Below are 11,730 nucleotides of genomic sequence, written 5' to 3' on the forward strand. Positions count from 1 at the left end.
ATTTGTGAAGGACAGTGAAGAAAAGAGAAACAAAGAAAAAGTGAGAAGATTGGTGCATGTGATTGATTTCAAAGGGTTGCAAAGAAAATAAGAGATAGAGAATATAATGAAGTCCAGTGAATGAACAAAGAATGAGCTGGATGGAGATCTGAACAAGAAAAGTGAGTTGTATTTTATCAGATCAAACCTATCTATTACTTTCTAACCATTGTGGTAGTAAATCCTTTAATCAAGGTTGACCTAATAGTCATATTGTAAATCCTTTAATCAAGGTGACATTCTAATGGAGTGATCTAAAGACTTCTAACAAGGCCACTCCTAATAGGGTGTTTAAATTTTTTAACAAGGTCACACCTAATAGTGTGTTTTGTAACCTTTAATAGGGTTGACTCTTAATTGAGCTCACTTCAGAAGAGTGAAAAAGTGGTAGCATGTTATTTGTTGGTTTTACCCAAATTGGATTTCCACATTAAATCCTGGTGCCATATATGTGTGAATGTTATTTTCATGATGCATGTTATCTATTGTGGTTTATTTTTGTTATTCAACATATACTGAACAAAGAGCTAGTAATGTGATGAATAAGTTAAGTTATTGATGACTTGCTATATTGGTCAAGTGGATTTAAGAGTTTGAATAAGTTATTTAAAGTTGTTAAAAGTTGAATTGCTATATTTGGACTTGAGGACAACTGATCCTCCCCTTTTAGTTATTCTATCATTCTAAAAATTGGTATTAGAGCATTGGCGCTTGTAAGAAAAGTTTGAGGGACTTAATCTAAATATCAAGATGTACAAGAGAGAGGTACCTAAGATGAACAAAGAAATCATGGCAACAAATGACGATAGTGAATCTATCTAGAGTTGGAGATTTTGCACTATACTACTTGGACAATGAATAAATTGAAGTGCCTAGATCTAGAATCTTCCCTGAGTTATGTTGAGTTTGATGATGTGAAGGATTGCACTACTACAAAGAAAATGTGGGATAAATTGGCACAAATCCATGGAGGAGAAAAAATGTGTTAAGAGCTAAAGAAACAAAGTTTGAGAGGCAAGTTTGATGACATGAGAATGAAAGAAGGAGAAATTGTTTCATGGTATTGTGGCAAACTCAAAGAGGTCATGATTGCAATTAGAGGAGTTGGAGTAGACATATTTGATGATACTATGACAAGCAAGGTGTTGAGAACTTTACTTCCTATCTATGCAATTTGAATATCTACAATTCAAGAACTAAGATGTACACTTGGTAATGATCTGACCTTGGATAGTCTAATTGGTAGACTTACTACATTTGATTTGTCAAATTTTGATAACTATACACCTTCTAGTGTTGAATGTGCTTTCAAGTCTCAACTAACCCTTGATGGATCTAAAAGAAAGAAAAAGAGTAATCCTATGTACAGTGACAGTGAATCAAATGATGATCTAGAGGCAGTATTGGCAAGAAGGCTACCAAGAGGAAAAGGCAAATACAGAGCTAAACTTCCTATAATCTGCTTTACATGTAAAAAAATTGGTCATATTGTTGCAAGATGTCTTGATAGAGATGGGGAGGAAAGAAAAGACAACAAATATCGAGGAAGGAGAGATAATAGAGACAACCAAGGTAACAAAGTCTATAAAGAAAAAGGTAAGAAATCTTGTAACATTGCTGAAGAAGATGGTTCTAATAGTGATTGTGATGAACATGATGAAGAAGTTGTTTATGTTGCAATGAAAGTTGAATCTAATGAAGATGAAAAACTTGAGAAAACTCTACTAATCTCATATGTGAGGAAGAATAATAAATGGATAATTGATAGTGGTTGCTCACATCCTATGACTGGTGATACAAGTAAGTTTGAAAAGCTAGGACATTATAATGGTAGTTGTGTTAAGTTTGGAAATGATGCACCATGTTATGTGAAAGGTAAATGATCAATTATATTGAATGACAAAATCAGATGTGACAATGCATATTGGGTGGATGGATTGAAATATAACCTATTGAGTGTGGCACATTTGACCAGTTTAGGCTACTGAGTTGAATTCCAAAACAAGAAGGCAAAGATCTATGATGCTACTGGTTAACTAATTGGAAGTGGAGAGAAAACAAGAGGTAACTTGTTCTATCTAGACCTATCTAAAGATACATGTCTTTTTGCACAATTTGAAGATGTTTGGTTATGTCATAAGAGGTTATGTCATGTGAACTTTGATAATTTGGTAATGTTAAATTGTCAAGAATTGCTACAAATGTACTAAGCACTCCCATGATTATTTGGTATGTGTTTTCCAAATGAAAGCAACCTCTCTATATATAAAGAGAATAATCGACGAAAAGACATGTCCCTTCATGGGACATTTCTATTCATTAATTAGATAATTAATATAATATAAACTTCAATCATAGTTACACACACACACACACACACACATAGACATACATACATACATACATACATACATACATACATACATACATATATATATATATATGTATATGTATATGTATACATATATGTATATGTATATATATATACATGTATATATATATGTATATAGATATATATACATGTATATATATATACATATATGTGTATACATGTATATATATATACATATATGTGTATACATGTATATATATATACATATATGTGTATACATGTATATATATATATATATACATACATACATATATATATATGTATATATATATGTGTGTGTGTATATATATATATGTATGTATATATATATATAAATATATATATATATCTACACATATATACATATATATATACATAACGTATACAAATATGTATATATGTATACACACATAACATATAAAAATATGTATATATGTACACACACACACACACATGTATGTATATATGTGTAGATATACATATGTGTGTGTGTGTAACAATAAACTTATATATATGTATATATATATCTACACATATATACATACATGTGTGTGTGTGTGTGTGTGTGACAATAAATTTATATCTCATATATGATGAACACACATATATAAAGACATCTAAATTGATTAAAAAATTTAACAAGTAAGCATTAGTAAAATGAAAAGAGTAAGTGGATTACCAAGATTGCTAAACCTGATAAAGTGATGTGCAAACAATGTCAGATGAGAAAAATGAAAAGGTCTAGTTTCAAGAGAAAGATATGTTCTTCTAATGATATTTTGGAGTTGGTTCATACTAATTTATGTAGTCGTATTGGAGTGCAAAGATACTATGGTGACAAATACTTAATTCAATTTTTTGATGATATCTCTAGAATGATGACTATGATGTTTCTAAAAGAAAAAATGATGCTTTTCAAAATTTTAAGTGGTATTTGGATATAGTTAAAAAGGAAACAAGGAGGAGTCTAAAGTGCTTGAAATTATATAGAGGATGTGAGTTTATATATGAGGGATTCAATACATTCTACAATGACAAAGGAATCAAGAGACAAATGAGTGCACCAAGGACTCCACCATAGAATGTGATAGATGAAAGAAGAAATAGATCAATCATGGACTATGAAAGAACATTGATGATGAGAAATAATGTTTCACAAAAGTATTTGAGAGAAGTTGTCAATACTATTATTTATACATTGAACTGAGTTCAAGTCAAGAAAGGTACAAATAAAACCCCTTTTGAACTATGGTATGGTTATGCACCTAATGTAATATATTTCAAAGTATTTTGAAGCAAGTTTTACATATTGAAAGATACAAGAAAAGGAAAACTTGATGCAAAATGTGATGAAGGTATATTATTAAGATATTTCACTTAAAGAAAGGCATACAAGTGTTTGAACTCTAACACTAACAAAATCATGGAAAGTGCAAATGTTAGAGCTGACAAATTTGTAGAAAATAATAAAGAGGAATCCAAAAAGGAACCTAAAGATTACAAAAGCTTTGTGTACATCTATGAAGGAGAACCTAGTACCGTACTTGAACCTAAGAAGGAGATTGTCAAGTGTCAATAGACTGACACTACCGAGCATAAATAGACAAGCTCTATCAAGTCTCAACAAGGTATTGAACATCAAGTTGTTGGAGTCGAGTCACACAGGGAGGAGATAAAACACCAAACAAAGGAAGTTGAGTTACAAAAAGAGATACATGCAGAAGCTAAGCAAGCTGGATCAAGTAAATTACCACAAGAACAAAGAAGATCTAAACATGTCTCAGCAAAATATGTGACAAGACACCATACACCATACCAAATCATTAGAGACAAATATTCATGAGTCATGACAAGAAATAATTTGAAGAATGATACATGTTTACTCAGTGAGTTTGAACCAAGAATAGTTATAGATGCTTTGGAAAATAAAGATTAGATTAGAGAAATGAATGAAGAAATTGATCAAATAAAGAAGAAAAATACATGGACACTAGTACCAAGGCCAAAGGGAAAGAATGTGATTGTAAGAAAGTAGGTATTGAGAAACAAATTGAATGAGGAAGATGAAGTCACAAGCAACAAAGCAAGACTAGTTTGTAAGGGATGTGCACAAGAGGAAGGAATCAACTATGGAGAGACATTTTCCCCATTTGCAAGGTTGGAAGGAGTAAGAACATTACTTGCATATGCTGCTTACAAAGGTTTCAAGGTATATCAAATGGATGTCAAATCTGCATATTTAAATGGAATATTGGAAGAAGAAGTCTACATTGAACAACCTCAAGGATTTGTTGACCCTAGCAAGAGGAACATGGCATGTAAGTTGCACAAAGCATTGAATGGTTTGAAACAAGCCCCTAGATCATGGTATGAAAGGTTACATACTTATTTGGTGAAAATTAGTTTTACAAGAACTAATGATAATAACAATATGTAGTTGAAAAGTGAAAATGAGAGTAAGATATTGCTAGCTGAAATTTTTGTTGATGATATCATATTTGGAGGACATGATTTATTGTGTAAATAATTTGATAATGAGATGAAGAAAGAATTTGAGATGTCTATGTTTGGAGAGATTAAATTTGTTGTTTGGAGAGATTAAATTCGTTATTGGTTTGCAAGTTTATCAAATGAAAGGAGGTATTTCTGTTACACAATCAAAATACATCAAGGAGATATTTAAGACCTTTCAAATGGAAGATTCAAGACTAGTTAGAACACATATGGTGACTAGACATAAACTTTCAAAGAATGATGATTCTACCAAAGTGAATCAGACATTGTATAGGTCAATGATTGGAAAATTGTAATATGTTGTACATAATAGACCTAATATTGCATTATTAGTTGGTATTGTTGCAAGATTTTTTGCTAATCTTACGAAGAATCACATGATGACTGTGAAAAGGATACTAAGATATTTGAAAGTTACAGAAGACTATGGTTTATGGTATAAAAAGAATGACAAGTTTGACCTGAGAGTTTACACAGATGCTGATTGGGTTGGAAACATTGATGAAATAAAGGGTACAAGTGGGGGTCCTTTATTTATTGAAAAGAAGCTAATTTCATGGATAAGTAAGAAGAAAATTGTATTTCTCAATCCACAATAGAGGCTAAGTATGTTGCTGCAACATTTAATTATTCAAAAATTGTATGGATCAAGAAATTATTGGAAGGAATGAAGGAAGAGATTACTAAACCTGTAGTGATATATTATGACAAGACAAGTGCTATTAACATATCTATGAATCCTGTGATGCATACAAAGACTAGGCATATTTCCTTTAAGTATCATTACTTGAGGGCATTAGTTCAAGACAAAGAAGTGAGATTGGAATATGTGAGCACAAAGGAGCAGATAGATGATATATTTGTAAGAATTTTCTTTAGGGAAAAATCCACCCAAGATCAAGGAACTCAAGCACAAGCACAAGAATAGACCAGAGTATGATCAGAATAACAATATGATATTCAATTCAATGTCATGTACAAGTACACTAGGAGTGCCTAAATATAAAGGCCTCTAGAATGCTTCTAGAATGTCTAGGAGTCAGCACATTGATAAGTCTTACAACAAGACACATGTCCACTAGGAGTGGATTATCCTCCATTTAGCACAAGAGTAAGTGTGATGATGAGAGAATAAGCCTACAAAGGTGTAGCATGAAAAATAGTGTTCTAGACACCATGTGCTTAATTAAGAGTGCTAATAACTATGTTGTCAATATGACAACTCAATTAATTATGAAAACTCCAGTGTTGTAGACACCACGTGCTGAATTAGAGTTGCTTACTTATATATTGTCAACATGACAACTCATAAAAGTACGCAAACTCCTAAGTGTCAACCTAATAAATAATAAAATAATGCATTGACCTAAGTAAACTTAAGTAAAGTGTAATAAGTAAATACTTATTTACAACAACACCCCCTTAAGTGCAACTTAGGGGAATGCACTTAAGCTTACGAAAGCTAGGATGAAAATGCATGATGTGTCTTAGCTACTAGGCCATGTTAGGTACCCATGTACAAAAGCAATGAAATCTCTCATAAAGTAGATAAGGAGGGAAAACCTCATGGGAAAAACCTTCCCCCAAAAAGAGAGATGAAAAAACTAGATGCATGGATGGATGGAGTAATCAAGACCCCCCCATTACGACGTACATCAAGTATATACAATAGAGAAGTATGAGAAGAACACAATCCCAAAAGAGGGAAAGGTCCCCTACATAAGAGAGAAGAAGAAAGGAGACAAGGTAGTCCTCCCCCCCCCCCCCCCCCCCCAAAAATGTGGAGTGTCAATCAATGATAGTTGCTCTAATGTAGAAGCTAATTCAATTTCGCTGAATAATGTTCCTCCCCTTTGAAAGAAACAATGATAGAGGTACATGAGAGATGCTTCCCCTATGTGTAGAAAGAATCTTGATGATGAATGGTGTCTTTGAAACCTATTCAACTATCCCTATGTTGATACTAATTGTCACCCCTTCTAATGCTATTGAAATGAACAATGTTGGATCTAGCAAGGATGTATGTAGAACATGTCCCAAAGAACCAACTGTCTCCTCAAATGAAAAAGAGACCTCCGACAACTACTATACATAAGGATCCACAATCATATCAACCTATGAAAATTAATCGTGTAGAGAAAGGAGACGAGGGTCAAAGTGAGCCCTCGTGACAATTGAAGAAGATTTTGCTTCATCAAAGAGAAGATGTAGATCATCAAAGATGTCTCCCAAATTTGCTATGTGTGACTCCACGAACAAACCTGAAATATTTGTCAAGAAGTCATCCATAGATGTTGGAACTAAAAGACAAGGTGTACCTTGTTGTGTTGTACCTATCATTGTGGCAATGGATGAAGTATTCACCTCAACAAAGAGAAGATGAATATCATTGATGATGTCTCCCACATATTCAATGTGAGACTCCACAAACAACCTTGCAATGTCTAGAAGGAAGTTGTCACATGAAGCTAAAGTACGAAGACATGATAAATCTAGCTACACTAAATCAAAAGCATTTATTGCTAGAACTGGATTAGTAGTAGCAATAGGAGCATCAGGAGGTGTGATATCATCTAGAGAGGATGCAACTACAACTGGAGGTAAAAGATCTTTTGGGAATGAAGGAATGTGTGGATCTCTATACATCTCCCAAAGATAGATCCAAATATCATAAAAATTAGTTGACTTCATGTCATCAAGTGAATCCATAACCTCCATATCCATATGTAGAAAGAGTGCACAACAAATGATTGAAACAATGTCACCATTGTATGAAAGTCCTTTAACATATGGCAATGCATTATGCTCACTAAGATAAGTGAGAACCAATTCACTCCATTTCTTATAGTTTTGTGTTGTCAAGGTAATTAAATCTTCCTCATCCATGATGTACTAGTAAATGTTACCCCCAAAATGTAAAAAATCAATCAACCCCCCCCCATTGTATGATTTGGTGCTTTATATGTAGTGCGTGTACAATAGGCCACTTGTCAAAATATACAAAGTGGACTTCTAATTTTTCTATTTACAACTTCCTTTTGAGACTCAAATCTATCACTAAGAATTGTAGCTTAGATGTACAACAATTTTGATAAATAATCAAAGCAATGCAATGCTGAAAGTGATATTTGTGTCCACATAATCCTATAATCTCGTTGCAAATTTGGAAAGTAGATGAAAAATTAAGCACTTTCAAAAAAATGTAACCTGATTTTGAGTCCAGATGAGCCCATACAGAGTGTTTCAAGTTCCAAAATGCAGGATTAGATAGGTACAGTCGCCAAAAAATGTAATTTCTGACAAATCTATGTACCAAAACTATAAAAGAATAGCACCACTGAAAAGTTCAAGAAATTCTACCCAAAATAAAAAAGAAATCACACCTAATTTGGAGTCCAAATGACTGAGCTATGGCTTCCCAAAGTCAGACTGTCAAATCAAAACTGCATCTGAAGAGGGGTCTGGGCAGAAAACTGCAAGGTTAAATTTGACAATGAAATGACCATTGCAATAGTTCAAATTTGCCTAAAAATGACAGTCAGACGACCATCAAATTTAACATAGTGATTTGTTGATGTCAACAAAAATGGGTCCCCTGGATAACATCACTATTGATGTCAACAGCATGGTCTTTCCACGTGATAGTGTATGGACATATAAAAACTTGCATATGTGGCCTGTATGGAAGGTCTACATGTCCAATGACTTGACATTATGAAGCTAAGGTGTCCAAGGGTGAGGTAGAGGTCATGGTACAAGTAGGGAGGATGTGGCAGTGTTTGACTCAACACTAATTCATTGAGCGGACTGAGTGTGTGGTTGTAGAGGTAGCAAGAGGGTCCTCACTGTCATGCTTGTGTGGACTTTGGCTGAGGGTTAACGCTAGAGTAGCAAAGTACGACTAGGTTTCTTAATTGTTGGTGTCAGAGAATATTGATCCACAGTGCTAGACTATTCAAACACAATGTCAAAAAGATTCACCAAGAGTTGGAGGAATGGTAACAGTGGGAGCTGAAAGTCTATGCGATCATTGGCAGTAGTCTTTCGCGGGGGCCATGAAAAGTAACAACAGTGGCCAGGGATCTTCGATAGTGCCAGTAAATGATCGAAAATAGTGTGCAATGTCCAAAGTTCACTGATGGCCAGAAATTATTTGAACAATGTTAGATTTAAAAACACAATCCATCGAGAGTCTTTGTTGGGTCATCGCGATCGTCAAACTAGTAAAACATGATGCCAAAAGTTGTAAAGGCCACTAGGGATGCTGTGGGTTTATCCCATATGCATTCTAAAATAGGATAAAGGCCTTTTTAAAAGTGTTGGCATCAAACAATAGACCAACAAAGAAGTGGCCAGATGGTATTGCCATCAGGTAGCTTGTGTAGTCACCAGTTGTATTAGTGTTGCCCCATTTTTTGTCCTGTAGCCATGCTGTCAAAGTGGAAGATTTTAAAGATTTTGATGTTTCAATCAGTTCTAGTCTTGTTTGAGTCTAGGTCTAAGTCTTCCCTAGGATAGGCTATGTTTGTCAGGTTTCCCTGCCACTGCCTTCTTGCTCTAAGTTGGGTTGGTTGTTTTTAAAAGTCTCTTCAGATTGGGCAGGTTATAGATCCTAACCCAACAAAGATAATGTGTTCCTATTGATGATCTTTTTCAGCAAAAGGATGATTTGAAATTATAGTTACCAGGCATTCATAAGAAATCAAAGAAGATTCTTCATATAGATGATGCAGTGACAGAGATGTTTTGAGGAGTTATTATTGAAATCTGTCAATGGCATTAGATCTAAGTATGGTGATTGATAGGTTGAGAAAAATGAGCTATGAAACATGGAAGTCATTTTACTTTGTTGAACAGTTTACTACTAATGTAATGCTTATGATGATCAAAAAATAGTAACAATTTAATGCCGAATTGTATTAAAATTGAGGGACTGTGTTTAACAGTGAGCATGAAGATGTCTTTTAAAGCAGTGACATGGGCAATGTGATATAATTGCATGATTACAATAGTGGGTTGAGAAAGAAATCAGAAAAAGTAATTAAAAGTAACAAATATGCATTTGAAGAAGCTTTATTTCAAGTTCAGGCATGCCTTTCATATGTAACAGAGTCGAACTCATGCTCATCTAATACATTTTTACAATTAATTAAAGATTATGTTTTGCATGATTTGAAGCCATAGGTCGATTCTCTGATCTTCCATAATCCCAATGGAAAAAATGACACTTAATTTAGAGTTGAAACAAAAAAGTTATGGCGCGGTGTGATTTTTCATTCTAGCTACTCCATGGTGGAATTCGCACTTGGTGAGTGTGAAATCTGAAAGCTTTGAAAAAGCGTTGGCACCAAGTTTTGTTTTAAAGGAAATGTTTGTTATTATTATTTTTTTAAACAGCATGTGCTTAAAGTTAAAAGTACCTGTGTACTCAAGATTGACGGGTGGAAAACAGGAAACTTGCTACTCCACTATCGTGGGTTTCACACCTATTGTATGTGTTTTCCACAAAGAGCATTAGACTGTTACACAGTCTGCCACATGTGAGATTGAAAGATGATTTTTTTGAAGGATGATCAATTTCTTATTGGGATTGATTGTATGCATTTTTGATATTGAAAACAATCTTATTGTTATAAATGAGATTGAAGCAGTAAAGGAAAGCAAATCTAAAACTGTTCATTACATATTGTAAGAACTTTTGTGCATACAAAACTGAATTAGTTATTTGGACTATTGCAGGGAATGAATAAGATAGCTTCCATGACTTCAAGAAGGTGAGGAATATCCATTACATCAACCATTACGAAGAAATAAATGACTATCACCAGAGGTCTGATCATGAATTCCTTTACCAAATACTAGAAGAAGTGATCAAGGCAGGAGCAAGTACCTTAAATATTCCAGATACTTTGGGGTACACTCCACCAATTGAATTTGGAAAATTGATTACAAAAATCAAAGCCAATACTCGTGGTATCAAGAATGTTGTCATTTCAACACACTACCAGAATGACCTTGGTCATGCAACAGCTAACACCTTAGCAGGTGCATATGTAGGTACCAGATAGGTTGAAGTCATTGTTAATGGAATTGGGGAAAGATTGGGAAATGCTTCATTGAAGGAGGTGGTGATGGTCATAAGATATCGTGGTAGAGAATAGCTAGACGGCCTTTACATTGGAATCAATACAAAACATATCACTATGGAAAGCAAAATGGTATCAGAGTTTACCAGAATGTCTGTACAACTCCATAAAGCTATTGTTGGAGCAAATGCTTTTGCACATGAAAGTGGCATCCATCAGGATGGTATGCTTAAATTCAAAGGTACTTATGAAATTATCTCTCTAGAAGATATTGGATTAGCATGGGCAGATGAATCAGGGATTGTCCTTGGAAAGCTTAATGGAGAAATGACCTTGGAAGTCATGTCTTTATTTTTGGATTTGCTATATTACATTCTGAGGAAAAGAAACTAATGAAGATTACTTGTTTGGAGTTGATATTATTCAACCACCTAGTTGAAGTATTTGTATTGATAGAAGACCATATATGAGGAAACTTTCGATATCAACTCTTTTTCTATTCTTAACATTTAGACATTCAATGTATGCTATATAATAAAAGAGAGGGTTTTCTTGGATGGATGTCGTTGTTGACATAGATAGAAGAGGTGAGCAAAGGAATAAATGCTAGCATGGATCTAATTTTCCCAAATAAAGAAAGTTTAGAGGCAACATCATGTAGAAGTTAAAGAGTTTTTCTTTTTAATAGAAAAGGAATATAGAAAGATTCAGTTTTATGAA

The 11,730-nt window shown here is 33.8% G+C and overlaps 1 pseudogene; it reads left to right on the top strand.

Annotated features, from left to right (window-relative positions):
- Positions 1-11,403, top strand: part of LOC149576146 (2-isopropylmalate synthase A-like) — a 49,069-nt pseudogene extending 37,666 nt beyond the window's left edge.
- The last annotated feature ends 327 nt before the right edge of the window (positions 11,404-11,730 follow it).

The sequence above is a fragment of the Cupressus sempervirens genome, chromosome 1 (genome assembly GCF_028749045.1).
Source record: "Cupressus sempervirens isolate cs-2001-9-10 chromosome 1, ASM2874904v1, whole genome shotgun sequence".
Classification (NCBI taxonomy): Eukaryota; Viridiplantae; Streptophyta; class Pinopsida; order Cupressales; family Cupressaceae; genus Cupressus; species Cupressus sempervirens.